At 42.8% G+C, this 21233-nt stretch overlaps 1 long non-coding RNA gene across 1 annotated transcript in view; it reads right to left on the bottom strand.

Annotated features, from left to right (window-relative positions):
- Positions 1 to 10339: 10339 nt before the first annotated feature.
- Positions 10340 to 21233, bottom strand: part of LOC115836265 — a 48035-nt gene continuing 37141 nt past the window's right edge. Inside the window, exons 3-5 of the long non-coding RNA XR_004031225.1 lie at positions 12157 to 12260; positions 11855 to 12070; positions 10340 to 10824 (exon numbers count right to left, since the gene is read on the bottom strand). This is a non-coding gene — a long non-coding RNA (uncharacterized LOC115836265). The remainder of the gene's footprint in view (positions 10825 to 11854; positions 12071 to 12156; positions 12261 to 21233) is intronic.

The raw sequence follows: 21233 nt of genomic DNA, 5'->3' as shown, positions 1-21233 counted from the left end.
ATCTAAAAACCATTCTTAGTTCACAGACTGTGCAATAGCCAACAGGCTAAAGACATTATGGTGTGGTCTCTGTCAAGTTCACCATTCTCAGAGAAGGCCTGAAATGTCCAAGGGGGCTGTGAGGTCTCTCAGGAAGCAGAAGTGAAATGTAATTTTCCTTTGGGTCAGGAAGTTCCTAGGACTGTAGATTGTCAAATCCTGGGCACATATGAGGTTTATTTACTTTTTTTCGAAACTAAGAAACTAGTTCCAAACAGAATAAACTTCAATCAAAGGTTTTTAGCCTGGGAGTCTGGCTCCCTGACTACATTGCATGCAAAGCTCTCTGTGTGTGTGTGTGTGTGTGTGTGCGTGTGTGTGTGTGTGTGTGTGTGTATGTGTGGGTCTGTGTGTGTGTGTATTTCCCTGCAAGAGGGCCCGAGTATCACTTTCTTCACAAATTCAAAGACTTTGCAAGAACCACCATTGCGGGGTGCCATGTGTGACCACAGCCCGGGCCCCAGGCCCTGCTGGCTGGAGGATTGATGCTGCCTGGCTTCCCTGGTGAGAACTCACCATCAACAAAAGGCCTCTGGGCTGCCACCGGTTCCAGAGGGGCTTCAGGTGTCTGAGAAATGCAGGGGAAAAGCTGCCCCAATCAATAGGCTGAATGGTTCAATAACTCATTTTGCTGCTGAGGCAGTAAAATAAATAAATAAGAACCTGGCTGGAAGTTGAAACTGTCCGTGTTCAGTGCTTCTCGGAGGCCACGTTGATGGGCTTTAATAGCTTCAGTCGGCACAGAACACAGGCAGACTGTCCCAGCAGTGTGCCCTCGGTTTCCTAGGTAACCAAACTTGAAATAAGATGATGGCTCAAACTGGGTACCAAATCAATTTGTTGGAGGTACAAATGTGGGGAAGGCGAACTTCGCATAAAACTGCAGACTGCAGCATCCACACTGATGATTGTGTCAGTGCGTGGGTATCTACGGCTCATTAACTCCCACCCTAGAGGAAGGGGTGCCACCAGCCTCTTCCTCCCGACCCTGGAGTAAAAAAAAAAAAAATCCACAGGTTCCAATTGTGCTGTCATGATCAATAGGATGCTTCTTTCCAGGCTGCCTGTCAGAGGAGGATAGGATAAAAAGAGCCAGAGAAAGCTGTGCATAGGCAAAGCTCTTTTGTGTTACAAGACTTAGCAGCGGGGCTCTGCCTAAAGCAAGGATCTGAGAACTGCTGTGCAAATCTAGGGTGTGAAGAGATTGTTCCAGGGCTTTCTCCCTAGGGAAGAAAATCCCTGAGTACTACAGTTGGCCAACCAGCAATTCTCAGCCTTCACCTGGCTTCAGTCTCAGGGAATTACACCAGTTGCCATTTTGGCTCTATCAAGGGTATATCCTTCCCCAGTGTCTTACACACTCCAATCCTAACACCCATCGCACTATATTGTAATTGCCTAATAATCCTTTGTGCCATCTATTCAGCTAACACCATACGTAGTAAATGGCAACAGCTCACAGCATGTTTGGTGAATGAATGGACTTTGATGGAGACAGTGGTGATAAATCCCTCAGCTCATGCAGAATCCTTGGGGTTTGAATCCTCTTGTCACATCCTCCTTCGCACCTCAAGTCTTTACTTCCCAACCTTAAGAATGAGAGCAACACCTCCTACCATCCCCAAATCTAGGACCCCAAGGGAAAATCATTTCCCCCGAGTCTGACATATAACTGGCGCTTAATCAATGCTTGCCAATTAAGCTGCATTGATTATCGTGCAAAGTTATCTAACATTATTTTAGCATCAGCTTTGGGCTTCTACCTTTTTATTGTCAATTTAATAATTCAAGAGACTTTTATTGAGTGTATCAGTCAGGATAGGTGGGCATCAGCAAACCTTCTCTCTGTAGGGCTAAATAGTACAATTTTCTACTTTCTAGACCATGCAGCATCTGTCACAACTGTTCATTGCTGTCATTGCTGTGTGAAAGCAGGTGTAGACAATGTATAAGGGAATGGGTGTGGCTGTGTCCCAATAAAACTTCATTTGCAAAAACAGGTGAATGGCCAGATTTGACCCATGCGCCATAGTTTGCCAACCCACAAGCTAGGATGGGCTATAACAACAAACACCACCAAAATCTCAGAGGCTGAACACACTGAGAGGCTATTTCTCCTTCATGCGACATGCCCATCATGGGTTGGTGATGGGGAGGGAGGTTTTCTCCACAAAGTTACCATGACATCTTATCACAGAGCCATCTCTATGTGAGGCTTCAGTGTTCCCCACGGCAGGGAAGGGAAGGGCCAATAAGGCAAGTTCTGGCAAATGAACACCTTATCCCAGAAGATACACACATCGCGTCTATGCTCATGTCATCATCTAGAACTCAACACCCCACCCGGCCTGAATTCAAGGGCATGCAGAACTGTAATCAAAATTAGAAGAGAACGGAACATTGGCAAATTAAGTCATGTCCACAATGTTGAGAATCAGTCATGAGCAAAGCCCTGATCCAATGTTGGGCATCAGTCATGAGCAAGCAAAGCCCTGATCCAATGTTGGGCATCAGTCATGAGCAAAGCCTTGATCAGGAGAAGAAAGTAGCTAAGAGGAGGCCCCTGCTTAATCGGCAGGCATCCAGCCCAGTGACCAAGACAGACACACCTGCAGAAAGAGCAGCTGCAAGGCAAGTGGGTTAGGAGGGTGAGGATCTATACTCCCCTTAGCCATAAACTCCATAACCAGTCTGAAGAATGACAATAAGGATAAGTACACAACACATGACAAGGATATCAGGCAAGAATCCCAATTCTTTGCACACTCGATGGGCAGTGAAAATCTGGATGACTTGTGATTGGGCACCCACACCTCCAGACTATTTCTAGATTGAGGGATATTGGGCCTATTGGGGATGGAGTGAGAAAGAGCAGAGAGAAGAAAGAAAACACAGCCTTCCCATGTGTAAAGTAATGATGTAAATTTTTAAAATAAGTTACTGAAAAATAGTAGAAGCCTATCAAGGACAGATGTTCCTTCCACTCAAGCAACCTTTATGCCACATCAGCAACAGACACCAGTGGATCCTCATTCTGAACACTCAACTGTGACTTTGGGAGGAAAATGCTGGTCAAATTCACTTACAGAGTAGGGAAAGCCTGGAATTTGAAAAGCCTGGAGAGAGCCTGGCAGTGAACAGTAAAGAAAAGAGACACACGCACGTGACCCATCGTGCCCTCGTCCAGCTCTGCCTACAAGCTTGGCATGGCCTGAGGGCCCCTGGCCAGTCTGATACAAAGAGAACTCACAGGTCACAAGTTGGCACAGGGCTTAGAGGAATGGTTTACCTGCTTAATGAAACAATCCATTTTGTCTGTTCCCAAGAATACTTACCTTCTCCCCAGAGACTTCCAAGAATTAATTAATACTAAAGGCTTGTCAGGCCCTTTGCCAATATTAAGGATTTGTTTAATCTGAAAGGCCAGCATAAGCACAAATAGACGAGTTTGGCTTTATTTTAGAAATACTCCATCTGATGACAAGCAAAGTGACCTTGCCATATGGAAATACAAGGAAGAGAGCTCTTCCTACAAAAGAGTGCCACACCAGAACACAGTGGCTCACGCCTGTAATCTCAGCACTTTGGGAGGCTGAGGCAGGCAGATCACGAGGTCAAGAGATCAAGACCATCCTGACCAACATGGTAAAACCTCATCTTTACTAAAAATACAAAAAAATTAGCCAGCCATGGTGGCGTGTGCCTGTAGTCCCAGCTACTCGGGAGGCTGAGACAGGAGAATTACTTGAACCCAGGAGGCGGAGGTTGCAGTGAGCCAAGATCATGCCACTGCCCTCCAGCCTGGCAACAGAGTGAGACTCCATCAAAAAAAAAAAAAAAAAGATTGCTGTGGAAGGCAGGCAATATGATATGCAGGAAAGTTCTGTACCTTCTAACCAATTTTGCTGTAAACCTAAAACTGCCCTTAAAAGTAAAGTCTATTACCAAAAAAATGGCTGCAAATTCTTTGACATTCCTCCCATCGAGAGTTCAAGTGGAGGGAGGGGTCTGTATCCCCTCCTGTTAAATCTGAGTGGGCTTGAGACTGTGGGACCTCCAGGGTTAGCTCAGGAAAGGCAATGCTGCTTCCTCTTTGTTTGCTGGGACACTTGCCTTTAGAGCCTTAAGCCATAGTGTATGAAGTCTGACTGCTCTGAGGCCACCATGCTGTGTATAAGCCCAGGCCACCTGGAGAGGCCACGTATGGGTGTTCCAGCTGCAGCCTCAGCTGAGGTCTCAGCTGACAGCCAGTATCATCTACTGGACACATGGATGCCTCCAGGTGATTCCAGTCATATTGAGTCAACCCCAGGTGTTCATGCACCCAGTCAAGGCCCCAGACATGTGGAGCAGAGCCAAGCTGTCCCTGATGTGTTCTATCCAAATTCCTGACCCACAGAATTTGGGAGCATAATAAAACAATTGCTTTATGCAACTAAGGTCGTAGTGATTTGTTACACATTGATAGTAACTTAAACGTGAAGGCTGCATAGAATCATGATTAATAAGGAATCCAGAACCCATCTGCCTGACTCCCCCATTTACCACCACCTCTGCAACCTGGTGCAAGGTATTTCAACTATTGTGCCTCAATTTTCTCATTGGTAAATTTTAGGTACTATTAGTGCCTACCTAATTTGGGTTACTGTGAATATTAAGTGATTCAGAAAGTGCTGAAAACACTGCCTGGAACCCAGTAAACCCTCCATAAAGATTTGCTGTTCTATTCTAAAGACTTTCCTGACCACTGTAGCCCATGGTGGTGTCTTCTCTTACTCAATCCCTCATCGGGCACCACTCATCTCTCCCCAGGGATGACTCTTGGATTGTCTAAGCATGTCTTCTCTCCCTGGCCTGACTGCTGGGGTCTTCAGGGCAGGGAACAGCATGCATCTGGCATCTCAACAGCTCTTGGCACAGAGCTTTCCACAGAATGGATGTTCTAAAGTATATGTTGAAGAAGAAAAACACAAGGCACAGACAGGCACATGGCTGGCTCTCATTGGTTCAATGCCAACGACGGCTCAGGAGGGATGGTAACTCTCCATCCTCAGTGTGCTCTGCCTAAGATAATCCTCCTCCCTGGCACTTCTCTTCCATTATGCTCTTCAACTGCTCTCTTATGTTCCAGTCTTTTTGGAAGATTTTGGTTCGATGAGTTCCTTTCACGCTCAGTGTCAAAAGTACCTTGTTGCATTTCCTGATAAACAGTTGTTTGGACATATGGAAATTCCCAGCATTGCTCAAAGTTGACACGAGTATGGGAAATAGTCATTACCTCATCCTGCTAGCATGAGAGTTCCTGGATGCAGGCATTTTTGAAAGTAAATTGGTCTTAAAAATGTATCCCCTATTCTGAGAATTTGTTCTAATGAAATAAGTTGTGTATGCAGAAAAGGTTTAGTGGATGAATAGAAGTTCACTACAGCATTATCTACAATAGTAAAGACAAATTGAGTACAATCAGATGCCCAACATCAGGGCTGGTTAAATATACTATGATTTATCAAAATGTGGCAGGCTATTCCTTCACTCAGAAAATGTTTATCAAGTGCTTACTCTGTACCATGCACTGTTCTGGAAATGTGAGAGAGGCAGTGGACACAACAGACAGGAATCCTTCCCTTGTGGAGCCTGCATGCTGGCGGGAAATAAAGACTGCAAGCACCACACACTTTTCATAGAAGTGCAATATGTGGCACATAGGAGGGTGCTGTTGGGCTGTGGAGAAACACAAAACAGGGCAGGAGAATGGAAAACGTGCGTGGGGAGGGGCTGCAGAGGAGTGGGAAACTATTAAATAGGGTGGTCAGGTAAGGCCTCATTGAAAAGGTGACATTAAGTAAAAACCTGAAGAAGGCAAGGGAACAAGCTGTGGGCAGACAGTCTTTAAGAGTGTTGTAGAAAATAGCAAATGCATGGCCCTAAGACTAGAGCATATTCAAGGAATAGCAAGGAAGGCACCACAGCTGACATGGAGTGAGCAAGGGGGAAAGAGCAGTAGATAAGAGGCAGCCAGATGCCATGGGGCCTAGTCGACCACACTGATGACTTCAGAGTTCCCTCTGAGCAAGGGGCACCAGCCGAGGGACAGAGAAGGCTGAGGAGTAACAAGATCTAACCAAGTTTCAAAAGATCGATGACTACCATGCTGAAGACAGACATCAAGTAACAAGGTCAGAAAGGAAGAGACCTGCCAGAAAACTCTTACAATATTCCAAGCATAAGATAATGTTGCCTTGGACTAGGGTTGAACAAGTGGCCAACTTCCAGCTGTATTGCAGAAGCAGAGCCAACAGGATTTGCTGCCATATTGGATACAGGATGTGATGAAAGAACAGACGTCAAGAAGAGTTGGCCATTCTGAAGGATACGCAAGAGAAAATTCAATGACATGAGAAAATATTCAGAATACATTTTGAAGTGGAAATGCATGTTATAAAACAGTGTTTTCAAAATGATTCTATTTTTGGAAAGAAAAATACATATGTAGGAAAATACATACAACTAAGAAAGACCTGAAGGATATCAACTGAAATGCAAATAGTGCTTTCTTCTGGAGTAGGATTGTCAGTGGTTTTTATTTTCTTCTTTTGCCTATATTTAATTTCTACTTTTCCCAACATGAATATGCATTGCTTTTTAACCAAGAAAAATAATTCATTTAAATGTGATCACCCTCCCCACCTTCCTAACCCTAGGTCTGTCAAAATGAGCCTCTCTTCTAGATTGCTTTATAATTTTCTCTGTTTTCCTAATGGTAATTATGGCTACTTGGTAGCTTAAAGCTCCAAATAATGAAGGCAGTTAGCATTCAGAAATCTTCATTTTATTTCCCAGAAGCAATTCCAGGTAGAAGGGAGTCTGTCAGTCATGCACTCGAGGTAAACAGATGCATGGGAAAGTTTTAGGGTCATATTTAAGTTTTCAATTCATACCAGATTGTTAAACATAAGTGAAGTACCCATCCCAGTATCAAGAATGACTGTGGATGCCGATTGGAAGCATCACTCCCCCTTTCTATTGAGAACCAGTTTCTTGCTTTGTTAGGAGAGGCAAGATGCATGTGTGTGAAAACATGAGGAAGTATATCATGTAACTCAGACAATCCATGGGACAGGTAGGTGGAGAAAAGATGAGAGCGTGTGCTGGATATTCAGGTACAGCTGCCCGGAGGTTGTGAGAGCTGACCTAGCCCTAAAGGAGAGAAGGGAAGGATGAGGCAGCCACAAAGAAGAGAAGAGGGCATTCCAAGTTACATAAAGGGGTTGTGGCTTTCTGCAGCTATTCAGTAAATAATGACAGCTTCTTTGAAGAAATCCCCTCAGGAACATCCAACCTTTCCTTTTATATGAGGTCCGTAGAGGCTATTTACCAAGTTCTCTTTGTCCATGGAAATTTTCCTGTCTACCTAAAATGAAAGTCTACTAATCCTTCTCTTCTCTTAAATGAACAGTTAAAAATGAAACCTTTAAATTATGAGCATGATATTTATGTGTTTAAGAAATGAATTTCTTTAGCACAATAATTTTAACATTGCCAATTTCCCAGTTAATGGCTAAATAAATGGCTCCTACTTTTGGGTTTGGTAAATATTTCTCTCTCCATTATCATTTATTCTCTTGTGGGAGCCATAGACTGCATCATAAACTCAGTACAGAGAATTGTTTTAAGTTTTAAGTTTATTTTATGCAATATTTAGTAGAAACTCCCTATAACATCCATTAGGGGAGATAATGGATTTCTTTCCTCTTCTAGAAAGTCTGTACTTCTACTACAGTCATAAAATGAGCATTGTATACACTCTAGACCTGGATCTGCCCAAGTTCTCAAATTGTGCAGATGTAGAAATAGACACAAAGAAAATTCTCTGCCATTATGTAAACATCCAGCCTTGTTATCATTTTCGCTATAGAAGAGAAATATCTGCTGTGTGAGACTGAACAGCTGGCACCCCCGCAAGTCTACATGGATGCATATGTTTGGGAGTTAGCAGGGTAAACTGAGTCTGTGACCAGTAACCCAGCAGGCGTGACACAGGCTCACAGGGTCATCAAGTTCATATGTTTCTCCTTTCGTGGCAGCAGCAGCAGCAACAGGAGATAACCCACGGAGTGCCAAGGTGTGCCTGCTGCACACCAGAGAAGTGGGCTTTACTGCATGCTCCTGGATGCAGGACTTGGCCACCAATGCTGAATTGTACCCGGTGAGATGGTTGTGACTTCCCCCTTCCCCATACCACAGACAGCTTCTCCAGCCACTTCGCCCCTTGGAATTTTTTTTCAAAAATACCTATCACAATCTGTATTAGCCAGAGTTCTTCAGAGAAACAGAACCAATAGGTTATATAGAGAGAGAGTGAGACAAAATAAGATTTATTATGGGAATTGGCTCACGTGATTACAGAGGCCAAGCAGTCCCATGACATGGCATCTGTAAGCTGGAGACCCAGGAAAGCCAGTGGTGTAATTCAGCCTGAGTCTGAAGGTCTCAGAACCAGAGAAGAGAGAAAGAATTCACCATTCCTCCACCTTTTTGTTCTATTTAGTCCCTCAATGGATTGAGTGATACTTGCCCACATTGATGAAAGCAAATCTTCTACCAATTCAAATGCTAATCTCTTCCACAAACACCCTCACAGACACACCCAAATAAAATGTCTTACCAACTATCTGGGCACCCCTTAACCCAGTCAAGTTGACCCAAAACATTAACCATCACACCATCTAATTTATTTAATATTTACTTCCATTATCTTGCTTAAAATATGGCTGTCTCCCTCTTTTAAAATGCAAACTCCATGAGAGCAGGGACTCTTGACTTTTTCCCCAGTTACCAGTACACTGTCTATAACTGAATAAATAGCTAGTGAAGAATGAATGAATTTTCCCCCAGTACCTACGAAAGCACCTAGAACATGGCTCACTAAATAACTGCTGAATGAATAAGGGTTAACACATTTTATTTCATTTAATCCTACAGGTAGACATTATTTTCCCAATTTTATAGACAAAAAAACTGAGACTCAAAGGGATCCAGTAGCTTGATCGAGGTCATGCTCATGGTTAACGGTGGAGAGAGTGGAGAGAGAAGGCAAAGCTAGTTCTATTTCATGCCAAAGCTCTTATAATAATGCTAGGTTGATTGGGATTGCTTAATGTGGCATTTGGAAATAGATCCATTAATTTATTGATATCTGCATGTACCTTTAAATACAACTTGTAAACACTAGTGATCTAGAGAAAAAAAAATTAATCTGGTTCAGGTTCTCTTTTGTAGTCACCCATTTACCCTCAGATTGCTTCTGCATCATCAAAGTGTATTAAACAAATATTTATTGAGCATCTATTATGCATCAAGCACAGTTCTATATATAGCAGGATACACTAGTGAACAAAACTGTGTTTTCTTCTGTTCCAGAATCTTGACTCCTTACATTTTATTTGCCTTGGTAGCCTTAAAACTCAATTTTCTTCTCTATAGTCCCGTGAAATTCTGGGGAGCTTTGCTCAGTTTCTCTGTGCCTTAGTTGAAGCTCTCTGCTTTGTGAAGAGCCTCACCTGTCACCATCTTAGGAATCATCAAACGCCTCAAGAAGAAGAGTACTGAACAAAGTCTGGCTCACATCAACATTTCCCCTTCTCTCTGAGATGTTGGTCCTACAAGTCTGACTGCCTTGGTATCTATCTACACCTCCTCCGATGGTTTTTTTGTATTGTATTCAGCTTTTCTAGTTATTTTCAGTAGGAGGGCTTATCTGTTTCTCTGATATAAGTTAGACCATAATAGTCAGAGGCAGATACCTTCTGTTTCTCTTTAATCTTCAATAACATGGTCATATTTGCCCCTGCACATCTGAGCATTTCAGTGTACAGCTGAGGAGGCTCATGTTCGCATAGCCTTTTCCAGTCACGCAACCTTGCATTCACCTTTTCTTCACTATTCTTCATGGCTCTGGCTACACTGACTACCTTTCTCCCCCTGACCAGTACCCACCTAAACTATTATCCCCAACCCTTTTTTTTTTTTTTTTTTTTTTTTTTTTTTCTGAGATGTAGTCTTGCTCTGTCACTCAGGCTGGAGTGCAGTGGTGTGATCTTGGCTCACTGCAACCTCCACCTCCCAGGTTCAAGCAATTCTCCTGCCTCAGCCTCCCGAGTAGCTGGGACTACAGGTGCACGCCACCATGCCTGGCTAATTTTTTGTACTTTTAGTAGAGATGGTGTTTTACCGTGTTAGCCAAGATGATCTCAATCTCCTGACCTCATGATCTGCCCACCTCAGCCTCCCAAAGTGCTGGGATTACAGGCGTGAGCCACTGTGCCCAGCCCATTATCCCCTAACCTTAACCATCAAATGCCCGCATCCCTCTAGGCTTTAAATGAATGGTTATGCTGAGCTTCTGCTGCTTCCCAAGGAAATTGACTCTTCCCACCAAATGATACCGTCTTACCACCCACTTCTGTCCAGCATGGCAGAGGACACTGTGGAGGAAACTTACGAAATCTATAGATACCATAGACACCAAATGCTTCAGTTAGAGTTAAGTGTCATTGCCACTCCCACTGAGATGAGTCTAAGAACACCAAACCCTAGGATTTCCCTGATCTCTGGGGCAACAGAAGCCGCCCCCTCTCCCCTGCTAGAAGAAAGCAGCCTCCAATTACCTGGGTACCACAGGAAGTCCTCACCTGAGGGGACTACTTACTAGATGACTTTTGTCCTTCACAAGATGCATCCTCACATCCCCTCATTTCCTCCAGCCCACTAGTTAAGATCCATTATCTGCAAGACCCCAGAGAAGGAAATGAAGTCCCATGCAAAGGCAGTTGATGAAAGCTATTCACCAAGTATTTGGTGACTGGTTTACTCATCAAGAGTTGAAAGGCCTAATACTTACCAGCAGAAGTCAGAGAAACACATATGGGGAAAGATCTTGAGAGTGTTGGGTCAGGAGGTGTTGGTATTATACATAAGAGTGACTAGGGAAGGCCTATTGACACTCTCCTATAACTCGCTGTCCTCAGAAGGACAATTGTGTCTATCCTAATAATGCTGATCAGAGGTTTCTTGAAGCTTGGACAAGATGACAGCCTACAGTCAATGAGGGAAAGATGCCATATTTGCCATGGCATGGCATTGAGGAAGGAGTCAGACAGTCCAGGGAGGATTTATTATGCAAGACCAGAGACCCCGATCTTGTTCCCTGTGAGGCCAAGAAGACATGCCCTTTATATAAAAATAACAAACTCACTGGTGAGGGGCCACCAGCATTGTTGGGAATCTCACTAGTGATTGTCTTCCATGGTCTATGACTCACAGTAGGAAATGCTGCAACAGAACTGACCTCTCTAACATTACTGAAGATGAAGATATTTTGGAGTAGCAGAGGCCAAGTAGCAGCATTCAGCCATCAAAGTGAATATGACTACCACAAAGTGAATATGACTACCATATGGCAGCAAGGCCAAGGTGCCAGCCGGGCTCATGTACACAGGGTATTTCTAGAGGAAAGATAGATGAGTACCCACTGTGAATATTTCCAGACTTGTGTAACCAGAAAAAAAAAATATTAAGAGAAGGTAAGCTGAAATCTGAAGTCTGCTGCCAAAAAGAAAAATGATAATCCCTCACCTAGCTCCCAGATTTGAGTCAGTTCCCAGGCTCCTGGCCTAGTGATTAGAGGGGAGGATGGGCCCCCATGGAGAAAAAACCCTGCAGTGCCACAAACCTTCCCCCAAAGGGACCTGTGTAACTTTACACTAAGAAAATGGAAATACACAGATTTTTCAGGGTATACAGGGTCTAACCTTACAATGACATCAGCAGAACCTGAAATTCCATGATGACAGCTAGTTAGGATGGGAAATTATGGAGGCAGGTGATAAACGGAGTTCTTGTCAAAGCAGGCTCAGCAATGACGATGAGGGTCTTAGGACCTACCCTGTTGTTGCTTCCTCAGTTCCAGTGTGCTTAATTGGAAAGGATAGACTGAGCAGCTGGTAGAGCCCTCACATTTTGTTTTCCTGACCTGTGAAACAAGAACCAGGAAGGAAGAAACAAATGGAAACACAGAAAGTGCCTATTCCCACCTAAGATAGCAAATCAAAGCAATACCCTATTCCAGTGGAATGGCTGAGATTGATGCCACTCTCAAGAACTTAGCAAATGCAGGGGTGGTCATCCCCATCATATCCCCATTCAATCCATCTACATGGTCCCTGCAAAAAATAGATGGATTTTCATGAATAACAGCAGACTACCGAAATATTGTCTAAGTTGTAGTCCCAATTGTATGTAGCTGCCGAATTGGATGTGGTATCTTTACTGGAACAGAGCAGCACGGCCATTGGTACCTGGGTTGTAGCTATCCATCTGGCAAACAAGTCATCTTCAAACCTCCTCAGAAAGGATGGTCAAGATCAGTTTTGCTTTACTAAGAAAGGATATGAGTACACATTCATTGTCTTTCCCCAAGGCTATGTGTATTCTCTTTCTCTCTGTCACCTTGACATACCATGCTGGTATACTATATTGCTGACATTATGCTAATTGGACTTGGTGAACAGGAAGTGGCCAGTACTCTGGATGTCAAGTAAAACACATGAAGGTGAAACATAAATCGTTTACAGTATCAAAGTCCTGCCATATCAGTGAAGATTTTAGGAGTCCCGTGGTTTGCAGCATCCTAAGGTAAACAATTACCCCTATGAAAAGTTATATTTTTCAGTGGGCCACTTTGGATTTTTGGTGGCAGCCAATATTGTGCTTGAGATTATTTCTTTGACTCATCTCTTGGGTCATTAGAAGTCTACCAGTTTTGGCCGGGCGCGGTGGCTCACGCTTGTAATCCCAGCACTTTGGGAGGCCGAGGCGGGCGGATCACGAGGTTAGGAGATCGAGACCACGGTGAAACCCCGCCTCTACTAAAAATACAAAAAAAAAAAAAAAAATTAGCCGGGCGTGGTGGCTGGTGCCTGTAGTCCCAGCTACTTGGAGAGGCTGAGGCAGGAGAATGGCGTGAACCCAGGAGGTGGAGCTTGTAGTGAGCCAAGATCGTGCCACTGCACTCCAGCCTGGGCGACAGAGCGAGACTCCGTCTCAAAAAAAAAAAAAGAAGTCTACCAGTTTTGAGTGGGACCCAAAGCATAAGAAAACTGCAGAAATTCTAGGCTTCAGGATAACATACTCTGCTGTTGAGGCCATATAATTCAACAGATCCAACAGTGCCTGGGGTATCCATGGTAGAAAAGGATGCTATGGGAAATCTTGGACAAACCCTAATAGATTTGCGGTACAGAATGGGTAGGGTTCTGGAGAAAGGCATGTCTACTCCATTCAAGAGACCATTTATTGTTTAATTACTCATCACTCAAAGAAACAGCTTCTGATGTGATAAGGGGTCAAGAGAGATCAAGCACCTGAAAGTGGGACATCAAGTGATTATATGATAGGAGTTTCCTATTACAAATTGGACATTGTCAGATCCAACAAGTTGGTAAGGTTTGATGGAAATGGTATATTCAGGACCAGGTCTGAGCAAGTCCAGATGGTATAGGGTGGCCCAGGGCTCCAGGTCACCTACTTCTGCCATCCTGACACATCTCTCAGCTCACATCTATAAATATGGGGGCAGGAGTGAGGGAACTCTATGATTCGCTGATGAAAGAGAAACAACACAGCTCATTCCTGGTTCATGGATGGATTGTTCAGATAATCAATGCTGCCTGAGAGTGGACAGCTGTCAACACTACCACTCAACTCAGTGGTAGCCCTAAAGGACAGTGATGAAGGGAAACCCTCCTAGAAGGTAGAGCTGTGAGCAGTATGCTTGTTTGTCCACTTTGTACGCCCGGAGAAGTGGTATGAGATAAGGATATACGTGGACTTCCGTGTAGCGGCAAATAACTTGGCTGGTCTTGGTCTGGGGTTTAGAAGGGGCAAGTTTAGATGATAAGAGACAAAGTGGTGTGGGAAGAAGCATGTAGATGGACTGTTGGAAGTGGCCACAAAATGTGCAGATCTTTGTATCTCACATCAATGCCACTAGAGAAGATTCAGCACAGACGGGACACTAACTAACCAGGTAGATGGGAGGAACCGGCTGGTAGATGTCTGTCATCCTCTGTCCCCAGCCACCCCAGTGCTTGTACAATAAATGGAGAGTGGCCATAGTGGCAGGGAAGGCCATTATTCAAGGCCTCATCCATCATCCAGCATGGACTCTTTTTCACCAAGACAATTGGTAAATTTATTATTTATTTATTTATTACCAAATAAATAAATGTATTAGATCAGACCACTTCCACCTAGAGGGGGCAGAGTTCATCTTTACCAGAATTTACCTCTATTCTGAATATGAGTTTGCCTTTCCTTCTCTGCTGCAGTGCCTCTGAGAGCACCACTATCCACAGATGTGCAGGGCACCTGACGTACTGATATGAAAGCCTGCAGACATCACCACTGTCAGTGGAACCTGTTTCACTATGAGGGAGGCATCGGAGTGAGTGCAGGACCACAGGATCTACCATCCTACCACGTACCACATCCCTAGAAGAGGCTCCCTGACTGATCCCTTTTGAAGGCTTAGCTAAGCTACCCAAGGGACAACACCCTATAGGGTGGAGGTGCTTCCTCTAAGATGCAAAGTGTGTATTGAACTGACCATTGCATGAAACTATGTCCCCAATGGCTAGAATACACGAGTCTGTGAACCAAGGGGTAGAAGTAGGATTAACTCCTCTCACCATCACTCTGAGTGACCCACTTTGGGAATTTGAACTTCTTTTCCCTCCAGTTACTGGCTCTGAGATTAGAAGTCTTGTCCTCCTAGAAAAGAAGTGTTTTCACTAGAGAATATAGCAGTGGTTCCACTAAACCTAAAGCTGTGAAGGCCATCAGGTCACTTTGGGCTCATGTTCATAGACCAGCAGGCAGAGAAGTGGGTAATGGAGGCAGGAGTGGGTATATGCATAATGGGGTATTCCTTGGTGCCTCTCTTGGTTTTCCAAGCCCAGTAATAGTGGAGTGGTTGCACAGCCAGGGGCTAGCAATGGAAGCACACAAAAGGGCTTGAACTGCTCACCAAGTTACTGGGTGACTTTACCTGGTAAACAACCTAAATCACATAGGCGCCACAAAGAGTAGGAGAAATCTAAAATGGGTAATGGAGAAGGGACATGAGGAATTAATTACAGCTGGCTTAATCAGAACTGCCTGCATCCACTGGTACTTTAGCATGGGACATGTACTTTATGTTGCCCAGGTTGGCCTCGAACTCCTAGGCTCAAGCGATCCTCCCACATCTGGAGTAGCTGGGACTATAGGCACATGCCACCATATTCAGCAGGATGTATACTTTTAACAGTGTGGGATCTGCTGTCACCTTGAGGATGTACTAACTGGGTTGACTTCATGTAGGGCATGGGTAGATCTGAGCAGGGCAAAGTAGACTGCAGGAGATGTTGGGGATGCCCCACAACATGTCATGCCCTTTACCCCTCTTGATTTCAGCCATAGCTGCAGTGGGTAGTTCCATGCAAACTCACGTTCAAGCCTGTTTTGCTGCAGGGCCTTCTCAGAAGACTTCTCAGCACATTTGGCCCAGTCTCAACACAGCCCAGAAGCGAAGGGGCATTACCACGCCAGGGGCAATCCTCCAGCAGTGGGAGATACGAGCCTGTGGATAAATGTTCCCACCTCTCATCACTCAGATGAGCAACACCAAGAGGCTTCCTGTACCTTTCTTAGAGGCCACAGCAGGATCAATCCCCCACTGCACACAGCAGCCATCTCAATAATGCACCATCCTATTAGTGTCTCTCCTTCCCCATCTCACCCTCCCTGTTCTCTCCTACCTCCAGGATTTTCCTCCTACTTAAAGTAACTCCTCTCAAATCCTGCCTCATGTTCTACATTCAGGAGTTCCCAAACTAAGGCAATAGCTGCACCTTCAAAGGAAGCGACTACTTGATAATATGTGATATAACCCAGAAAAGCAAGAGTCTAGTCAAAGTCAGAGGAGAAGAATTCAGAAGAGTAAGGTGGGTGTGGGTATATTATATGTATGAGGAGGCATTGGATAACTTCAAGCTACCAAGTGCAGTTCATTCAATAAACCAGTAATATACGGTTTTAGAGCTGACAATGTGAGGTATAATATACAAAAGCTTAGAAAGGGATACAGAGACATCTATCTCTTTCCTTTGCTTTGAGAGCATGTGCTTGCATCAGCTGTGTGTGTGTGTGTGTGTTTATAAACACACATACACTAGACTATAAAAAGAAATCACGATATCCATTGGAAGAACCTGTCTATTTGAAACCCAGAAACTTTCTCAAGGCCTCACTAGGGGGAGATAGCCTAGTTACAAGCCAAAGACTCAAGAGGAAAAAGTCCCTGGAATGAATAAATAGTCTGATAAACCTAAACATACGTGGTAACTGCAGAAAGAAGTCCCTTTTCATTTACAGAGGGAGAGAAGTTGCATATATTAATCATGTCTGCTCTCGCTCACACTTTCAGGAACCACTTATACGCCTTGTGAAACATCAATGTTCCATGAAACACAGTTTGAAAACCTGAGCTAACCTCTCCCCTTTCTTCTAGAGCGTCTCCACTCAGTCATCTCCAACAGACTGGACCCCTCCACTTTGCTAGGATATCCCAGAGGAGACCAGAGCAGAATTCCCCATGAAGATACTGCAAATGCTGCACCGCTTTGACACAGATGAATATTGCCTTAATACTTTCTCATTGCAGCTCTATTCTCATTCCTCGTGTTCTAATATCACTGGGAACAGTGAGAAGCTGCCATTACTTTATGTTATACTTTTACATACTTGAAGGTTATTACTGATTAATAAGAATTAAAGGAAGCTGAGAATATATAAAGCATTTCTTATTTGCAGTTTTTCACTCCATTTGATATACAGACTGTGTGTATCAAATAGATTTACAGACTGTGCTACAATATTTTTTTCTCATATTGGTAGGGGCTAAATCAGTCTCCCCTCCCCCTACAAGAAATAGATGCTGAAATCTTAATTCTTGGTACCTCAGAACTGACTTCATTAGGAAACAGGATTGTTGCAAATGTATACTTAAATTAAGACGAGGTCATACTGGCGTAGAGTGGGCCCTGCTCTAACATGACTGATGTCCTTACAGAAAGACAGCCACAGGCCGGGCATGGTGGCTCACGCCTGTAATCCCAACACTTTGGGAGGCTAAGGTGGGTGAATCATGAGGTCAGGAGTTTGAGACCAGCCTGGCCAAGATGGTGAAACCCAGTCTCTACTAAAAATACAAAAAAAATTAGTTAGGCACGGTGGCAGCCACCTGTAATCCCAGCTACTCGGGAGGCTGAGGCAGGAGAATCAGCTGAACCTCGGAGGCAGAGGTTGCAGCAAGCTGAGATCAGGCCACTGCACTCTAGCCAGGGTGACAGAGCAAGATCTGTCTCAAAAAAAAAAACAAAAAAAAAACACAAGAAAAGAAAAGAATGAAAGACAGCCCCGTGAAAACAGAGACACACACAGGGAGAATGCCATGTGACAACAGAGGCAGAGACTGAGGTTATGCAGCTGCAAGCCAAGAAATGCCAAAGATTGCCCACAAACCACCAGAAGCTAGCAGAGGCACGGAATCCCCTACAGGTTTCAGAGGGAACATGGCCATGCCAACACCTTGATTTGGACTTCCAGCCTCCAGAACTGTGAGAAATTAAATTTCTGTTGTTTTAAGCCACAGTACTTTCATTTGAAGTACTTTCATTATGGCAACCCTAAGAAACTTATATATTTATGTAAACTATTTCTCTTTGATCAAGTACCTAAGATGTATTGATCAGGATAAAAGTGTGTCTCCATTTTTCACCCATTTTCTCTCTTTTTGAGGGACTTTGACATTTTCTGAATTAAGAGGCTATTTTTAGGAATACTGATGTATGTATCAATTTTGGATGTATTTAATTAAAATTTGTAAATGAGCAGCACTACTTTCAAAAAAGATCTGTCCTACATCTGTCTGCGATTCAAAGAGGTACTGAACTGACACTCACTACCTCTGTTAGCCTTAATAGATACGCAATCCTCTCTCAGAATAGCAGAGCATTATTCTAAAATTAAAATAATCACTGAAGCTGGGTGACAGAATGCCTTTACGTGGGGCCTCCACAGGCCTGGCTATGCCAGATTTAATTAAGGAGTTTCATTTGCATCAATAAATTATTATCCAAGGTAAAATAAAAGTTATTCGATTTTTTCACACTCAATTTCATTTAGGTGTACAATTAGTAGTTTAAGTCTATTGCAAAATAATTCAGCCAAGAAATCAATTTTAGCACCTACAAAAAAGCCCAACCAGGCTATAATTACAGTCTTCCAAATGCTAATTGCATGCAGTTTTGGATGGGAAATATACATATATCTATATCTCATCTTACTGTTTACCACCAAAAAATTATACTTGCATAAAACATGGGGAAATTATCTACATTATTTATGACTCTCAAAAGGTTAGAATGCTCCTTTTAAAGCCCCTTTGGATTGGCTCATTTTAGTAATTAATTGTCTTCTCTGGCTGTATTTGTACCTCTTATTCTTCTTGTGCAGTCGAAAGCTACAATGGGTTGGGCAGAAAGCTCCACAGGCATCAGGGACCAGAGATAAAAGTAGGAACTGGGACCTCAGGAAGAGTCTGGGCATCGCTGGGGCTAGTTGGCTGCAGTGTCAGTTTTCTTGGCTGGACAGCTACTTCTCAATGATCTCATCCACCAGAAGAAAGGTCATGAGTTGGGGAATGACCCCCCAGTGGAGTAATTGGTGAAAACAACGTTTGTTTCTAAATAGAAAATTAGATATATGCTCCAGGCAGTCCATAAGGTGACATGCTTGATGAACAATGAGAAGTAACACAGCATTCAACAGGTTGTTCTGAGCATTTTCATGTCCTCTAGACCATTCTGTGTCTAAAAATTATGGATAAATGCTTTGGAGCAATTTAAGAATGCAAAAGCAGTGCACAATGGAGTTGGATTTTGTTATTTTGACAATATTATCTCACTCTCTGACAAAACCACACTCACTATGACAATAATGTCTTGCATTTGTATGGCCGGTCATAGTTTATGAAGGTCCAACACATTCTTCCTGGGAGGTAGATTTGCAAGTGATTATTACTATCATGCTATTTCATAGTTGAAGAAGACACTGGGTGAATTGAAAAAGAAACTGAAGATTGGAGAAATTGGGTGATTCAACCAAGGCTCCACAGCTACTCCAGCACCACGTTATGTCATTATGCATATTTGACATTTGCATTTCAAATGCAATGGTGAATATCACAACAAATATAAGTGCATTATTTTCTTTAATGTAAAGCGTTGTTTTGTATATTATTCATGGTACCATGCAGTGCCTTCTTTCCTGGACTGTGGAGAGAATGTTCTTAATGTCTTAGCATCATAAAGAACTGCTCTTCTGAGCACTGGAGCAGTTACCCATTCACGTAGCTCATTATCTTTCTGGAGAAGTTGATGTATTTCCTTCTGCATCACCTTTATTTGTAATGACACCTACATGTCTCTCCAAGGTGCCCTGGTTTTGAAAGGAGAAAGTAGGGATTCATTCAGAGATGAATATGGAAAAGCTAGGTGGAATGGGTAATAGTGAGGACAGGAAGGTGTGAGCTTCATGATCACAAATCATGGTGATTTCATGTGACTTTGATGCTAAGTTTGAAGAGAGATGTTGATGAAAGCAGTGTGCCCAGAAGAGGAATAGTGAGTAGTTGGGAAAGAATTCTTATGAGAAGCTGTTGGAGGAACTGGGAAGTGTTTACTCTGGATTGGAGAAGTCTCAGGAGACATGATACCTGCATTCTCTTATGTGGAGAACCAACATATAGAGAGGCAGGGGAAGGTTTTTGGTGGATGCATGGGGCATAGTGAGATCATTGGGAAAAGACCACCAGGAAGGAAAGTTCACCTCAATTTAATAAAAAGTGTTCTAACAATTACAGTGACAAACAATGGTCAGAGTGTTTTGTGGAGTTTTCCATCCTTGACTGGAAGTACACAAGCAATGACTAGACATCTGTCAAAAAGAGTACCACATGAGAGTTTCAGCCAAGTGGCCCCAAGGTATCTTCTAACCCTAAATGCTGATGATTCTAAGAATAAGTCCTGCTTGACTCCTTGGTTTCACTATTCCTTGACATTTGACAGAGAACTCTCTACAGAGCACCTACCATGATCTCAGGTCCATGCTATAGTATCATTCCTTAAGCTTGTTCTTTCAATTCTGGCTGCTTGCCTCTGAAGAGTAATACCAAACCCTGAAGGAACCACGAAGTGCAGATGGGAAATCCCTATTAATTGTTGATGTACTTCTTATTTTACTCAGTAGACTTTTGTATCCTCTGCATACCTCAGTTGGTAGACACTCAATAAAGTCTTGATGGGTGAGTGAATGAATGCCTATGTGTATAAGTGTGAATGTTAGCTTAACAGCTAATTATGAAAACAATATTCCAGGCTTCAAGGAAAAAAGAAAAGGGCAAGAATACAGAAAATCTTTTGAACCCTTTAAAGCAGGTGTAAGTTAGAACTTAATTAGCAACAATTATTTATGTTTTTAAAAAAATATTCTTAGCAAACTAGAAATAGAAAATTTTTCTTAGACTGTTTTTAAAGATTTAAATATAGCATATGTCATATTAGTCAAATATTAAAAGCAACTCCTTTAAAGTAAAATAAAGAAAAACTGTTTGCCAGTGCCATTTATAGTGAACATTCTACTGAAGGTTCCTACATTGTGCAATAAGACAAGAAAAAGAAATACAAAGTATAAGAACTACAAATTTAAAAACAAAATTCGCATTATTTCCAGATAATATGATTGTCTTTCCCAGAAAAAATCCAAATAAATCTGAGATTAGTAAGGTTTCTAGATATAAATTTGATATACAAAAGTCAACTGCATATCTATACACCAGTAATTAATGGTTAAAAAATAAAAAATTACTACTTATAAAAGCAACCAAAACATAAAATACCTAGCAATAAATATAACCAAATATTAAAGGACTTTTAGGCAAATATTTAAATTCTCTCAGGAACTCCTGGTGGGAGAATAAGTTGTTTTAATCACTTTAGAAAAATAGCATTATCTAATAAGATTAAACATATGCA

The sequence above is a fragment of the Nomascus leucogenys genome, chromosome 8 (assembly GCF_006542625.1).
Source record: "Nomascus leucogenys isolate Asia chromosome 8, Asia_NLE_v1, whole genome shotgun sequence".
Taxonomy (NCBI): Eukaryota; Metazoa; Chordata; class Mammalia; order Primates; family Hylobatidae; genus Nomascus; species Nomascus leucogenys.
The sequence above is the reverse complement of the archived record's forward strand: the minus strand, read 5'-3'. Positions and strand labels throughout refer to the sequence as shown.